General features: G+C 41.8%; 1 protein-coding gene and 2 pseudogenes across 1 annotated transcript in view; all 3 read left to right on the forward strand.

Moving 5' to 3' along the window:
• VWA3B (von Willebrand factor A domain containing 3B) overlaps positions 1–14,355 on the forward strand; it is a 217,404-nt gene that overhangs the window by 68,913 nt on the left and 134,136 nt on the right.
• Positions 2,069–4,262, forward strand: LOC129080291 (kelch-like protein 4; annotated as a pseudogene).
• Positions 12,921–13,843, forward strand: LOC129080622 (aldo-keto reductase family 1 member B1-like; annotated as a pseudogene).

The raw sequence follows: 14,355 nt of genomic DNA on the forward strand, positions 1-14,355 counted from the left end.
AATGTCTTGGGAAGGAACTTTAATTGCTGGTGCTTTCCATGGACTGTATCTCTTAGAGATACAGTCCTAATCCTTTGGGGAGCTACTCCTTAGGTTATGGAAGCCCTGTGGGCCTAGAGTAAGGGGTCAGTTTAGTGGTTTGGGGACTTTCTCTTAAGAAGGAAAAAGGCATTTTATCTTTTAGTTTGGTATTTCTTCCTGTTTTATGCTAAAAATTTTAATTAAACTGAAATAATAAAATTTTCAATGAGGGCCTGGCATCAGGCTGAAAAATAAAAAAGAAATAGTTTCAGCATTAATGTAGCTAGCCAAGGATTCGGACTCACTGGTGAAGCTAACATGGACCTATTTTAGACAGTCTACAGTTTCAGGCTCTTCAGGATTGGAAATTCAAGGCACTCTAGTGGTAGGATGAGCACCCAGGCTGACAGCACGGTCAGAGCTCTGAGCTCCCACTTCAAGCCAAAGCATTACACTTTATACTTGAAGAAAAGGAATATAAGGAGGAGAGAAACTGCAGACAATTGAAGCACAGTTTTAACTTTCACATGTTTACATATTTTTTCATATGTATCACCAAGGGAACCAGTAGCTCAGAACCCTCTCCTGGTTCTATGAGATCAGGGTTGGACAGCATGGCACTTGCTCTTCTGGGCCCACCCACCCATTCAGCCATCACTAATCAATCCATCCTCACCCCTTTCCACTGAACCTGTACGGGTAGCAGCCCCTCTCAGCTCATCATGCTGGCCAGCCCCTGCTGATTGAACAAAACTGGCAAATAAGGTTCAGAGTGCTCACAACGATGTTTTGCTTGTGGGACATGAGAAAGACTTAGCAATGAATAAATAAAAAGGAGTATCAGGTAATAGGAAAAAGTCAGTTTTTCTGAGAGTATCTTTGTTTTTTTTTCCAGTCTTCTTGGCAAAATGTAGTAGAAAAGATGCTCTGTTCCACTACTATTATTAAGTCCAAAAATGGTATAGCTAGAAAAATGTGATTGTCTCTATCTTTGGAAACTGGGCTTCTTTTGTGTTGGTGGAGAAAAATGCAAGGACTGAAACTAACTATTATCATAATAATGAAACCAGATTTACTTTTCTTTAACATATGTTCAAGCTGTTATGTTTAAAAAGGAAAAAGTAATCAAGTTGCATTCTTGGAATACACTTGTAATTCTTTAATTAGATAGTTAAAGTTTATGGGCTCATCACTTGACCTTTGCATTGCTGCTTTGTTTATAAACTCTAATTTAATTTGAAAGCACTGATGGGTGCCTGTTTGTAGCTTACTGACAGCAGGGTAGTCTTCCTTCTCCCTAGAATCCAGTTTAATTCAGTGGATGAAGCTGCAGCAGCTGCACTTCCAAAATTGTTGCCACATTACAGTTGACAAGGCTGAGACTTTAATTTTCTCTAAGGTCCTGTTCCCTCAAACAGCTGGTTGCTTTGAATTTCTTTTTGCTGTTATAAGACAGTCATCTGGTTAGTAACAAGCATTTATGAATCTCCATCTGTGTGCTTTAGAGTCTCACTGGGTTTGAGGAGGAGATTCAAAAGCAATAAAAGGCAAGGTTCCTCTTCAGGGAACTCCACATTCTTAGAATGCCAGTTACACTTGTGCTTGATGATTAAAAAGTTGCTCCTTCTCTTTGTAACTCCAGAATCCCTGTTTAGAACTTAAGAACTGTTCACCTCCATGTCTTCTCCCCTTAGTGCACACCTTCACCCAATGTGTGCGAAGCTCTAGTTTTCCCATCCAGACAGTAAGCCCTGTTAAGGGCAGGGAACCTTATGTTCCTTCCCCAATAGTGGATGTGTGTCCTGGGCTCCTGATTTTATTCTCAACTACTGGCTGCAGTTCAGCCTCTCACCAGGACCCCCACCACTCACTGTAGCCCTTTCCTGGCATTGGGCAGTGGTGAGGTGGGCTTGGTTCTTCCATCATCAATATAATCTCTTAGAATCATGCTGAAATAATTGAGTGATGCATCCTGCGTCATCTAACAAAACATGAGACATAGAGAAATCCCTCAAAACCTTTTAAAAATTAGGTCTTTCCTCCCACAATGGTGTCGATGTATGGCAAGAAAGAGTTCGATGTGAAACAGATCCTACGGCTGCACTGGAGGTGGTTCAGTCATCCTTCTGCCGGTTCCCCCAGCCCTGGAAACTGCCTTCAGCAGGAAGGATATGAGCATAGAGGGACCCTGGTTCAGGGTAGGTTGAAGAACCACTCTTGGGACAGAAACGGACTGAAAAAAGCAACGGTCCTGTCCACCACAACTTACTGGCACCCATGCCAGGGCTGGCCCCTGCCCATCAGAGACTTCTTCAGAATTAGCATTCCCAGAACCTGATAGAACACTTTCGAGCCAATGAAGATACTCCTAAAGCAGCTCCAGAGGAGAATTTTGGCCAAAGAGCTTGGGAGAAACCCTCACGAGATTTGGACATGATGGCTGATGACAGTCCAGAAGATTCCCTGGCAAGATTACATACACAGTATCCTAAAGAAATGAATGCTAGCATTTTTGAGGAGCAGTTCCATGCTGTCAACCATGCAGAGCAAATTCTCCGTAAAATGGAGAGCTACCTGAAAGAGAAACAACTGTGTGATGTGCTCCTCATTGCTGGACATCTTTGGATCCCAGCTCATCGGTAGGTTCTCAGTGCAGTGTCTAATTATTTTGCTGTCATGTGTACTAATGATGTGCTTGAAGCCAAACAAGAAGTCAAGATGGAAGGAGTTGACCCTAATGTGCCTAATTCCTTGGTGCAGTACACTTACACAGGTGTCCTTCTACTGAAAGAAGACACTATTGAGAATTTTCTGGCCGTGGTTTGCTTGCTGCAGCTGACTCAAGTCATTGAGATCTGCTCCAATTTTCTCATAAAGCAGCTCCATCCTTCAAACTGCTTGGGGATCTGATCCTTTGGAGATGCCCAGGGCTATGCAGAGCTCCTGAGCATGGCACATAAGTACGCAATGGAACACTTCATCGACGTCATAAAGAACCAAGAATTCCTCCTGCTTTCAGCTAATGAAATCTCCAAACTTATGTGCAGTGACAATATTAACATACCCAATGAAGAAACCGTTTTCCATGCTCTGATGCAGTGGGTAGGGCATGATGTGCAGGCCAGGCAGCAAAACCTCACCACACTGCTTTCTTACATCAGACTGCCCTTACTGCTGCCACAGTTACTGGCAGATCTTGAAAACAGCTCCATGTTTAGTGGTGATCTTGAATGTCAGAAACTCCTGACAGAAGCTATGAAGTATCATCTCTTACCCGAGAGAAGGCCCATGATGCAGAGCCCTCAGATGAAGCCCAGAAAATCAACTGCGAGGGCACTTTATGCCATGGGAGGCATGGATGCCATGAAAGGTACCACTACAATAGAAAAATATGACCTCAAGACCAATAGCTAGTTACATATTGGCACCATGAGTAGCCGTAGACTTCAGTTTGGGGTTGCACTTATTGATAATAAGCTGTATATGGTGGGAGGCAGAGACGGTTTAAAAACTTTGAACATTGTGGAATGTTTTAATCCAGTTGGAAAAATCTGGACTGTGATGCCTCCCATGTCAACCCATAGGCATGGCTTAGGTGTAGCCACACTGGAAGGACCAATGTATGCTGTTGGCAGTCATGACGGATGGAGCTATCAAAATACCATAGAAGGACGGGAAGCTGAGGGGCATCTGTGGAATTACATGGCTAATATGTCAACCCCTAGAAGCACAGTGGGTGTTTTTGCATTTAACAACAAGCTATATGCTACTGGTGGATGTAACAGAAGTTCCTGTCTCAAATCAGTGGAATACTTTGACCCACACTCTAACAAGTGAACTCTCTGTGCTCCAATGTCCAAAAGACGTGGAGGTGTGGGAGCTGCAACATACAATGGATTCTTATATGTTATTGGGAGTCATGATGCCCCTGCTTCTAACCATTGCTCCAGGCTCTCTGACTGTGTGGAAGGGTATGATCCAAAGCATGATTCGTCATCCACTGTGGCACCTCTGAGTGTCCCGCGAGGCGCTGTTGCTGTGTGCGCTCTGGGTGACAAACTCTTTGTGGTTGGCGGATGTAACAGACATTCTTACTTGAATACCATTGAGTCATATGACATGCAGAAAGATGAATGGAAACAGGAAGTCCCTGTTAACATTGTAAGAGCTGGTGCATGTGTTGTGGTGGTGAAGCTACCATAGAGGCTATCTGATCAAAGAGAAGAAAACTGGATAATTTGAAGGAATAGAGTAGGAAGAAGAGAAGAGGAAAAAACATGTTCTTTCCTTCAATTAGTAACAAACATGAAAATTCTTGTGTCATTTTAATATGTAGTTGTGATTGCTCTCATTTGTGAAGCCAAAACAAATTTTAAACATGCATTACATATAGGTGTTAAGTGTATTTGTCTTACAGCTGGTAATATACATGGAAATCTACTTCTCTAAGTGTAGCCTCATTACTTCAAACTATTTAAAGGAAATTAACAGTGGCCAAGGTATGAAAGGTTAAAAAAGCATTGTTAATTTTTAAGTTAAGAATCTGACAAATTAAAAATAGTTTCTATTTTGAAAAAAAAAGGTACTTTATTTTCTGGACCATAACTAAAATAAAAGAGAACCTCTAAAGCCTAAAATATAAAGTCCACTTTTCAGTAAGACATCATTCTTGTACTCAAACAATATCCCAAATGGCTTAATAATACCTCATATCTATTAATAGGAAAGCTTTTACTGTGTTGGTGAAGAAAAAGAAAAGAACATGAAAAACTCATTGGCATAATTTGTTATGTTGATCACAGAATGTGAAAATGTTCACAAAATTACTCTCTTACTGTACCATCTTACAAAGCACACATATAGATTTGTCTTCTTAGATGTGTTACAAGTAAAACATGACTGTAACTTCATATGCACAATCTATACAATTATAAAGTGAATATTTTATCATATTGATAGAAACTGTGACCTCTGCTTAAAGTGTCAGGGCCTCACTTGTACAGAAATTAATATTTTCTTCAAACATTTCTGTGAACTCTGTCAACACCTACCATTAAGTTTAACAAGTTTCCAAAATCGATTTTTAAAGAACAGTAAAGTTGAGCACATGTTCTACAGTAGTAACACATGGAAACACCAAAATGTTTGGCATCCATGATAATTTCTGTATTTATCTTTTATGTAATGATACATGCTTTTCTGTTAATGTTATAGTCATCCCATAGAAAACATTAAGGATATGCACACTACAATAAATATTTTTAAATTAAAAAAAAAACCAAACAGGTGCTGGCGAGGCTGTGGAGAAAAGGGAACCCTAGTCCACTGTTGGTGGGAATGCAGACTGGTGCAGCCACTGTGGAAAGCAGTGTGGAATTTCCTCAAAAAGCTGAAAATGGAATTGCCTTTTGATCCAGTGATTCCCCTGCTGGGGCTATACCCTAAGAATACCAAAATGCCAATACAAAAGAACCTATGCACCCCAATGTTCATAGCAGCACAATTTACAATAGCCAAGTCAAAGGGAAGAGCTGAGGGAGGGAAGGAGGGAGGGGGCAAGGGAAAGTGGTGGGGGGTAGGCAGAGACAAATGTATTTGAAAAATAAATTAAAATTAAATTTAAAAAAAACCCAAACAAAAAAGATTAGTTGGGTAGTACTTACCTTTAAATGTTTATTTGAATTTATCCCATTACAAAAATATTTAAGATAAAATGTTGAAAAAACTTCTTTATGAAAGTAACTTTTCAAATAAATATACAGTTTTAGAATTCCTGCTATATGTTCTTTTAAACAGGCTTTGTATCACAGTATGTGAAACCAACGAGAAAAATCCAGAGAGAGGCTTATCAAATGTACAATTACCTTTTAAGTTGCTCAGAAAGAGCAACTTAAGTTATACAAAAACATTTGTACTTTCACAGATTGAATTTAAATAAAATCTATTTCTTCTGGTTAAAAAACAAAAAAAAAAAACAAAAAAACTTTTAAAAATTAAATTGAGGTACTAGGGAAAAGAAATAGTGAAGACTTCTGGTAACATTTGAAAAAAAAACTTCCTCTGATTTCAGAGTGAGAGATCCACTCCACATTTGTTATTTGAAAGTCGAGCAATGTCCTGAGCCCTGGGGATGCAATAATGAAAAAAAGAGGCCCCTCTCCTTCATAAGCTTATGTACTGAAACAGTCTATTTGGAAATATCTGCCAGGAGTAGGGACATACCTCCGAGAATGGTTACAAAAATGGATAAACATAGTTCTGATAATAGTTTGATGAATGAGACAAATTTCGGATAGTAGAAGCCCAACACTTGCATACTCTCTGAGCTAATAACCCACCAGGCCTGTCCTATGGGGACTGATATTCAGGGCAGACCAAGTGCAGCTGAGCCAGCAGGTGTGTGCTGTTACCAGAATGCCACTTTAGGCCCTGTCTCGGGGATATAGCTCAGCAACAACCATCACCTACGTAATCAGAATTAGACCAGGTGATTTCCATCACAGGAAGAAGTGAGTCTACAGCCCCTTGAAGGAAACTAAAAACAACCAATACATCTCAGATAAGGTTTGCCGACGTAGATGTCACATTGTGAGAACTTAGGAGGATGCACAAGGACAGTGTTCCCGTATGGGAACAATATTAGGGCTTTGGATGCAGACAGACCCGAAGTTGAATCCTGGCTTTACCACTCATTAGTTGTGTGACCTTGGGCAAGTTCTTTAATTTCTCTAAAACTAAACAAATTATTTTATAGATAATTTGCTTGTCTATAAAATGCTTATCTACTTGTATGATTGTCATGAGAGTAAATGAGTTAACATATTTAAGTGCTCAATATGTTGGCTGGTACATAGCACATTTTACTGTCCCCTTCTTTTTTCTTTATGTATTAGCAGGAAACAATCATTATAAAAATACATCTAAAATAAACAGTGCTCTAAGAAATAGTAGAATGATATGAACCAGATCAATGAGAGTGGCCTGACATGGGTATCTAGAAGATTGTATGCCAGGGACTCTCCAACATTTTGAAGGGGAAAAATAGTTTTGACTTCTTTGGGGAAGCATTTCCTTAGGGCATATGTAGGGACATTAGGGTACTGGGATATTGTTCCCAGAAATCGTGGAACTTTTTTCCCCCAAGAATGTTTTAGATAGAAATAATTTGTTTACATTCCTGTCACATCTATTAGAATAAAGTGTCGCAAACTTTTATTGCAAGAGAATCAATGGGATGCTTTTATTATTATTATTGTTGTTGTTGTTTAATCATTACTTGAGAATATGTTTATTGGTTTTAGAGAGAGGAGAACCGGGAGGTGGGGGTGGGAGACAGGGGAGAGAGAGAAACATCAGTGTGAGAGAGAAACATTGATGTGTTGTCTCCCACAGGCACCCTGACTGGGGATCAAACCCACAACCTAGGTATATGCCCTGATTGGGAATTGAGCCTGCAACTTTTTGGTGTATGGGACGATGCTCCAACCAACCAAACCACCCAACCAGGGCAATGGGATGCTTTTAATTTCCTGGTGCCCACCCTTAGAATGTGTCTGGGGAAGGGCTTAGGAATATGCATTTTGATAAGCAGATTGGAGGATTCTGACAGGGCTTCTGAGGGTCACACCCTGGGAAGACCGCACTGGAGTGAGAGCCTGTTTCCTGTTCACTCTGTTTCCAGTGACCAGATATTATAGGCATTGATCAAGTTTTGTTTGTGATGATACTCCAAGAAGGTTACTTGTTGAGAAAAGGATACTTTTAAAAAAAAATTATTTATTTAGAGAGAGAGGAAGTGAGGTAGGGAGAGAGGGAGAGAAACATTGGTAGGTTGCCTCTCATATGCGCCCCTACTGGGAACTGAACCCACAACCCAGGCATGTGGCCAGACTGGGAATTGAACCAGTGATTTTTCGCTTTGAGGGGTGACACCCAACCAACTGAGCCATACCAGTAGGGTGAGAAGAGAATATGTTTAAATAGTTGGCTTCCTAGTTCCTGGGCCAGTCTCTTGTGAATTTGAAGAAAATAATTAGTTTCCAAAACTTGCTCATTCTTGAATGTCCTTGCAGAGCTGAGAATAGACTCCACTGTGTGAGTGAGACTCAATCCCCAGTAGCTCACATGACCCATTTTCACAAAAATGTGCTTCTGTTGAGAGCAGGAGGCTGAATAGATGCTAGTGTGGGCTTGCTCCCCACCAAATAGTACCTAGCTTAGTCTTTCTCTGTTGATTCAGAGTTGGTTGATGGGAATCAGGCAGCAGCTCAGTGACCAATTTACATTTGTTTTGTGCACTGGAGGACCCTTAGAACAAAAAGAAGCCCAGCCTTTTTCTGATGGAAAAGCTGAAAAACAATTTTAATAATTTGCTTTATAGGAAATTCATAAAATTCTCCTGAATTTACTATTTCATTAAAACCCTTACTCTTTTAGTTGATGTCTTTTAAATGGTATTTATAAATAGAATAAATTTATTTAACTAAACTATATTCATTGGTATTTTGGCATTATTTTTTTCTTTAGCTATTGCTTCTCTATCCCCATGGCTGTGTTTTTAACACCTGCTTGCCTGGTAGCACCCAAAGCTATGGGTCATGCTTCTTGCTGAGTTTGGTGGAGCATTTTCTCTTTACCATGGGAAGAATAATGGTGGTTTATAGTCAGGATTTCTATGGGAATGTTGGACAGTTAGACCACATTACGTTTGCACTTTGCAGTTCACCACTTAGAATAGAGAATCCAGGAGCTAATACCATACCCACTTACTAAGAGTTGCCCATACTTGGTATTCGAAATTACTTTTAAATACAGCATGGTCCTTATGAAACTCATAAGGGGGACTAAAACAAACAAACAAACCCTAGAATTAATTTGTGGATTTATTCTTACATGTTAAAACTTCAGTCACTTTTAAAGTACTGTCCATTTGATGCAATACACATGTCAAGATGTTTTTTCCACTGCTCAAAAGAATTTTTGAACTCATCAATTTTGATGCCTTTTAGTACTTCTGCCATTTCTTGTTTCACCTGTCCCACATCAGCAAAATGTTCCCCTTTGAGGACTTTTTTCATCCAGGGAGATAAAGAAAATCACTTGGGGGTGAATAGTGAGGGTGGGGCACAGGGGTCATGCTGGTTTTGGTCAAAAGCTGCTAAACACTCAGCATGGTTTGGGCAGGTGCATTATCATGAAGTAGAAAATGGCATTGAAAGAGTCTTCAAAAAATTTTCACTGAAGCCAAATGCAGCCTCTCACAACACCACTAGCTGGTATACTGATACAGATGGGTTCCTAGAATGCTCACCTAGCAGGGGTAGCCTATACTACAAGAGGCCCAGCCTCCAGAAGATAATCCTGAGGTTTTTTTTGGGGGGGGGTCCCTCCTCACGTACAAGGTGGTCTGTCCAGAAAGTATTGAGCCATGTAATATGGAAAATAGAGACATTTATTAAAGAAGATACAAAATACGGGAAACATTGTACATCGGAAAATGATCCTCAGTCCCCTTCAAAGTAGGCACCTTGGGACCTCAGTTCTCCCAGTCTTCATCAGCCTCCCTGTCATATTTGCCTGAATCTCATCAATGGTCTCAAATCTCTTCCCTCTCAAAGGTGATTTTAGTTTTGGGAAAAGCCAGAAGTCACAGGACACCAAATCTGAGTGTTAGGGGGCTGAGTCACCTGGGTGATTTGATGTTGGCTAAAAAACTGCATGAGACGTGATGCATGAGCAGGCACGTTGCCGTAATGAAGCTGCCAATCACCAGTTGCCCATAGCTGCGACCTTCTGAATCATCTGAATAGTTTCTGTGGAGGAATGTTAAAGCTTAATGCAAAATTTGATGCAAATTTGTTGCTCTACTTGCTCAGTTATTTTGAATGTGACAGCCACACAGTACATATGCTCATTCAATGGCATCTACCACCCCCACTGACTAGTACAGTGAAGTTGTCATTGCTCATATATGTGCATTCCAGGCTACTCTCCTTGGCTGCCAGGTTACATCGATGTCATGCAAACTGTTCTCATTTTATTAACAATGGCTGGACATTTCCCCAGACAGACTTTGTGTATTCATTGTCCCCAAGAAGAAGTCAGACATTTATCCAGATGGTGAATTGACTTTATTTACTTTAATTGGTGGTTAATTCCATAGGGCAAGACTGAAAGCAGATCCACACTCACCTCAGCAGTTAGCACAGTGGGGCTGGATCAAGCCAGCAGGTATTCAGTGACCTCTTGTCAACAAAACATCTTAATATATAAATAATTTAACAGAAGTAACTAGGGACTTTTCCATTATGAGACCAACTACTGATTTCACCACTTTCAACCCTTTTGTAGATGTAGTAAGTCCCCTTTCACCAGACCCATGTTATAAGTTTAGGTCTCTGGGAATTTTAAGCACTCATAGTTTTTTAATATTTTAAAAATATTAGAGCTTTCTGAAATAAAAGTGTGTGCTTCTTTTTCCAAAGAATGCAACTGTTTGATGGTTATATTCAGCTCTCTCAATGCTCATGACTGAATGCAGTTTAGTGCACAGGCAGATAGCAAGGTCTCTATCTAGCTCCACCAGTTCTTCTCCCAGGAGCCCTGGGCAGTGGGGAAAGGACCGCAAGCAAATGGGCCTCAGTAGGACTCAGGGGGATGTTCTGGGGTTCAAGACTACTGAGGGGGGTTTATTTCTGGACTACCCTCTCCCAGGGCCACATTAAATTGTCCTTGGACTAGTGCCACATTTAGCTGCTTTTCTTTTCTTTTTTTTTAAAGATCTTATTTATTTTTAGACAGAGAAGAAGGGAGGGAAATAGAGAGGGATAAAAATGTCAATGTGTGGTTGCCTCTCATGTGCCCCACACTAGGGACCTGGCCTGCAACCCAGGTATGTGCCCTGACTAGGAATTGAACCAGCAACCCTTGGTTCACAGGCTGGTGTTCAGTCCACTGAGCCACACCAGCCAGGGCTCTAGCTGCTTTTCTAATTTTCTTTCCTGTCCTGCCCTTGGAATGATAATGTTTCAGATATTTGGGGAAGCCTTGCCTACCTGTGGTATAAAGATCTAAAAAAAGAAATTACTTACTACTTTGGGGCAAGTTGTTAATGTTTGGAATAGCTAGAGCATAGCCATATAGTCAGATGATAGGAGCCTGTTACGTGTCACTCAGAAGAGCTTCTTGTGACATTTGGGCTGTCAATGATGAGGCATGAAGAATGTTTAGGTGCTTGATAACTGTTTCTTCATATGTAGGAAAAACAGGAAGGATAATAATTCTTACCAAAAACACTGGATCTTTGGCTAAGTGCTATGGAGTATACAAAGAAAGAAAAAACACTGTCCCCACACTCAAGATGATTACAATCCAGTGGCAAAGTCAGTCTGTGCCAATGTAAACAGTAACCCAAGACTGCACACTAACTCCACAGCAGAACTGTAGACCACAGCTTTAACAGCAGGGTGGCCATGGACATGCTGCTGAGTGGTGAGCTGTGTTGTAAGCAGTTACCTGCTAAAAAGGGTTGACTTAAATCAGACTGGATTCAAGGTCAGGTGTATACTAATTCACGATACTGATGATTCTTTGTGTTCTTTGAACTGGAGGTTGGAGTGACAGCCAGCCAGGAATTGCATATACTGCCAGCCCACGTAATGGAATGGCCCAAGATTTTGTCCTGGCAGCAAAGGACAGAACAGTGGCTGTGGATGGTTGCCAGGAGTTGAGCAGGAGGCAGGCCACTGTTTCTGGGAGTGGCTAGACCAAGCTTGGTGGCAGAATCAGCAAAGTGCCTCTAATGAAGGGTGGGGCTAGGTGAGTGTGTGGAGGACTATGAGCCCCCTGATAGGGAGGACAGTGGGAGGATAGAGCCCTAGAGGCCTAGAGTGATCTGACAAGGTTCACAGTGTCAGAGTATTAAAGGGAGTGTTTTGGAGCCTTGAACCCCAGACTCAAGTGCCAGCTCAGGGAGCAGGGCCCTGTTCACTGCTGTATCCTGGAACTGGCAGTGTGCACCCACCACCAAACAGTAGGTGCTCAATAAATACTTGCTAATTGAATAAATTAAGGAATTGAACTCAAAGTAGACTTATTCCTGTAGGTGAGACATGAAAGATTTGACATAACAGCAGTGTTTTGTGGCAGGTACTCAGGGCTCTTCCCCAGACACATCAAAGCATATCTGACCCAATGACCTCTGGGTCTTGTTTCATTTGTTAAACAAGCCAGTGTGAGAAGTCAGTACTGGGAGCAAATGAAGAGCAGCAGTGTAATGTGACATCTCTCCCAGCTGATGTCAGCATTAGGTAAGCCTTCAGGTTGTTACCATGGCATGTGGGGGATGTCAGGGGTTAGTGCAAGAGAGGTCATTGGATTGGAGGATCTTTTAGGACACCCAGATGTCTCTAAGAGGAACCAGCTCCTGCTTGGGAGCGCTGCAGACCTTGGCTGGCTGACACCTGGTGGTCAAGATCCATAAGGCTTTTCTGTTTAGTCTTTTCTCTGGTTGAGCCTGGAGAATTTCAAGTTCACAGAGCTCTCTGAACACTGGGATTTCCTGTGCCTTATCCTCCTTCCTGTTCTCTTTCCAGTAGGGTTGTCTCCTTGGGCTGCAGTTGTCCCATATCTTAGCTAAATCCCTCAGGGATGATCCCTGATAAAAATAGCCCTTCCACATTGCCTGTGCAGTAACTTGAAATAAAACCTCTACATTCTGAGTTATACTTTTTACTGCCCACTGTTTTTTCTTGTTCACTAGTTGCTTTTTTGTTTGTTTGTTTTAAACAAAACTAGTAAAAATGGATATTTTTGAGTTGTTCTGTTTCCTGATTGCCAGCTTGAGAATCTGTAACTGCCGGTCATGGTCCTTGGGCCTGGGTCTGTGGAGCACGGCAGTCATGGCCAGCCTCGTCGTACTCTCCAACGGTACCAAGATGCCCACTGTGAGGCTGAGCACCTGGAATTCCCCTGCGGGCAAATGACAGAGGCTGTGAAGGTAGTGATTGACCTTGGGCACCACCACATTGGCTGTGCCCACGTGTACCAGATTGAGAACAAGATGGGAGTGGCCATCCAGGAGAAGCTCGAGGAGCAGGTGGTGAAGCGTGCGGACCTCTTCATCATCAGCAAGATGTGGCCCATATACCATGAGAAAAACCTGGTGAAGAGAGCCTGCCAGTAGATGCCCAGCGACCTAAAACTGGACTACTGGACCTCTACCTTATTCACTGGCTGATCAGTTTCAAGCCTAGAAATGAATTTTTCCCATTGGATGGGAAAAGCAATGTGATTTCTTCTGACACTTTCACCAGACCCATGTTATAATTTTAGGTCTCTGGGAATTTTAATTTTTTGGACATGTGGACAGTCATGAAAGAGCTGGTGGATGAAGGGCTGGGGAAAACTGTTGGAATCTCCAACTTCAACCATCTCCAAATCATGATCTGAAACAAATTTGGCTTAAAATATAAGCTGGTGATTAACCAGATTGACTGCCACCTGTACCTCACTCAGAAGAAGTTAATCCAGTATTGCCATTCAAAAGGCATTGTGGTGACTGCCTTTTGTCCCCTTGGCTTTCCTGACAGGCCCTGGGCCAAGCCTGAGGACCCTTCCCTGTTGGAGGATCCCAGGATCAAAGCCATACCTGAAAAGTGCAATAAAAGCACAGCTCAGGTTCTGATCTGGTCCCCATGCGGAGGAATTTGCTCATGATCCTAAGTCTGTGACACCTGAACACATTGCTGAGAACTTTCAGGTTTTTGACTTTGAACTGAGCAGGGAGGATATGACCACTTTACTCAGCTACCACAGGAACTAGAGCATCTGTGCCTTGGTGAGCTCCTCGAGCCTTTCAATGGAGAGTTTTGAAGCTGTAAGTACCCGTTCTTCCCCAAGTGACCTTCTGCCATCCTCCCAGCCTCATTCTTCCTGTGGCCCATGTTGGTCAGCCATGGGGCAGCCACCTGCAGACAAACCATTGGGGTCATGGCCATCCTGGCCTTGGGTCTGAAAAGAAGTCTGAGTAGGTTAGAGATCTCTTCCATTTTTCTTTGCTGTTGTCCAGCAGGGAAAGTGCAACCTTGAGACCCTTTTTTGACTAAGTTGCATCTACAAAGTGAAAAATAGTGCCACTAACAATTGTATTTCAGCTGCTTGGAACTGTAATCTTTTCAGCCAGACTTCTTCTTTCCTCAAATAACAAGTACTTTTGTGAGCTTGGAAAAAAAAAAGAATTTATAGGCACCTAATTACAATGACTAAACCAGTATGACAACAGTCCTAACTGAGACTCGCACAGGAGAGCATGCCTCAGGTCACTGCTGCTTCTTA

Source organism: Pteronotus mesoamericanus, unplaced genomic scaffold, assembly GCF_021234165.1.
Source record: "Pteronotus mesoamericanus isolate MK-2021 breed Mesoamerican mustached bat unplaced genomic scaffold, CSHL_Meso_final contig_121, whole genome shotgun sequence".
Lineage (NCBI taxonomy): Eukaryota > Metazoa > Chordata > Mammalia > Chiroptera > Mormoopidae > Pteronotus > Pteronotus mesoamericanus.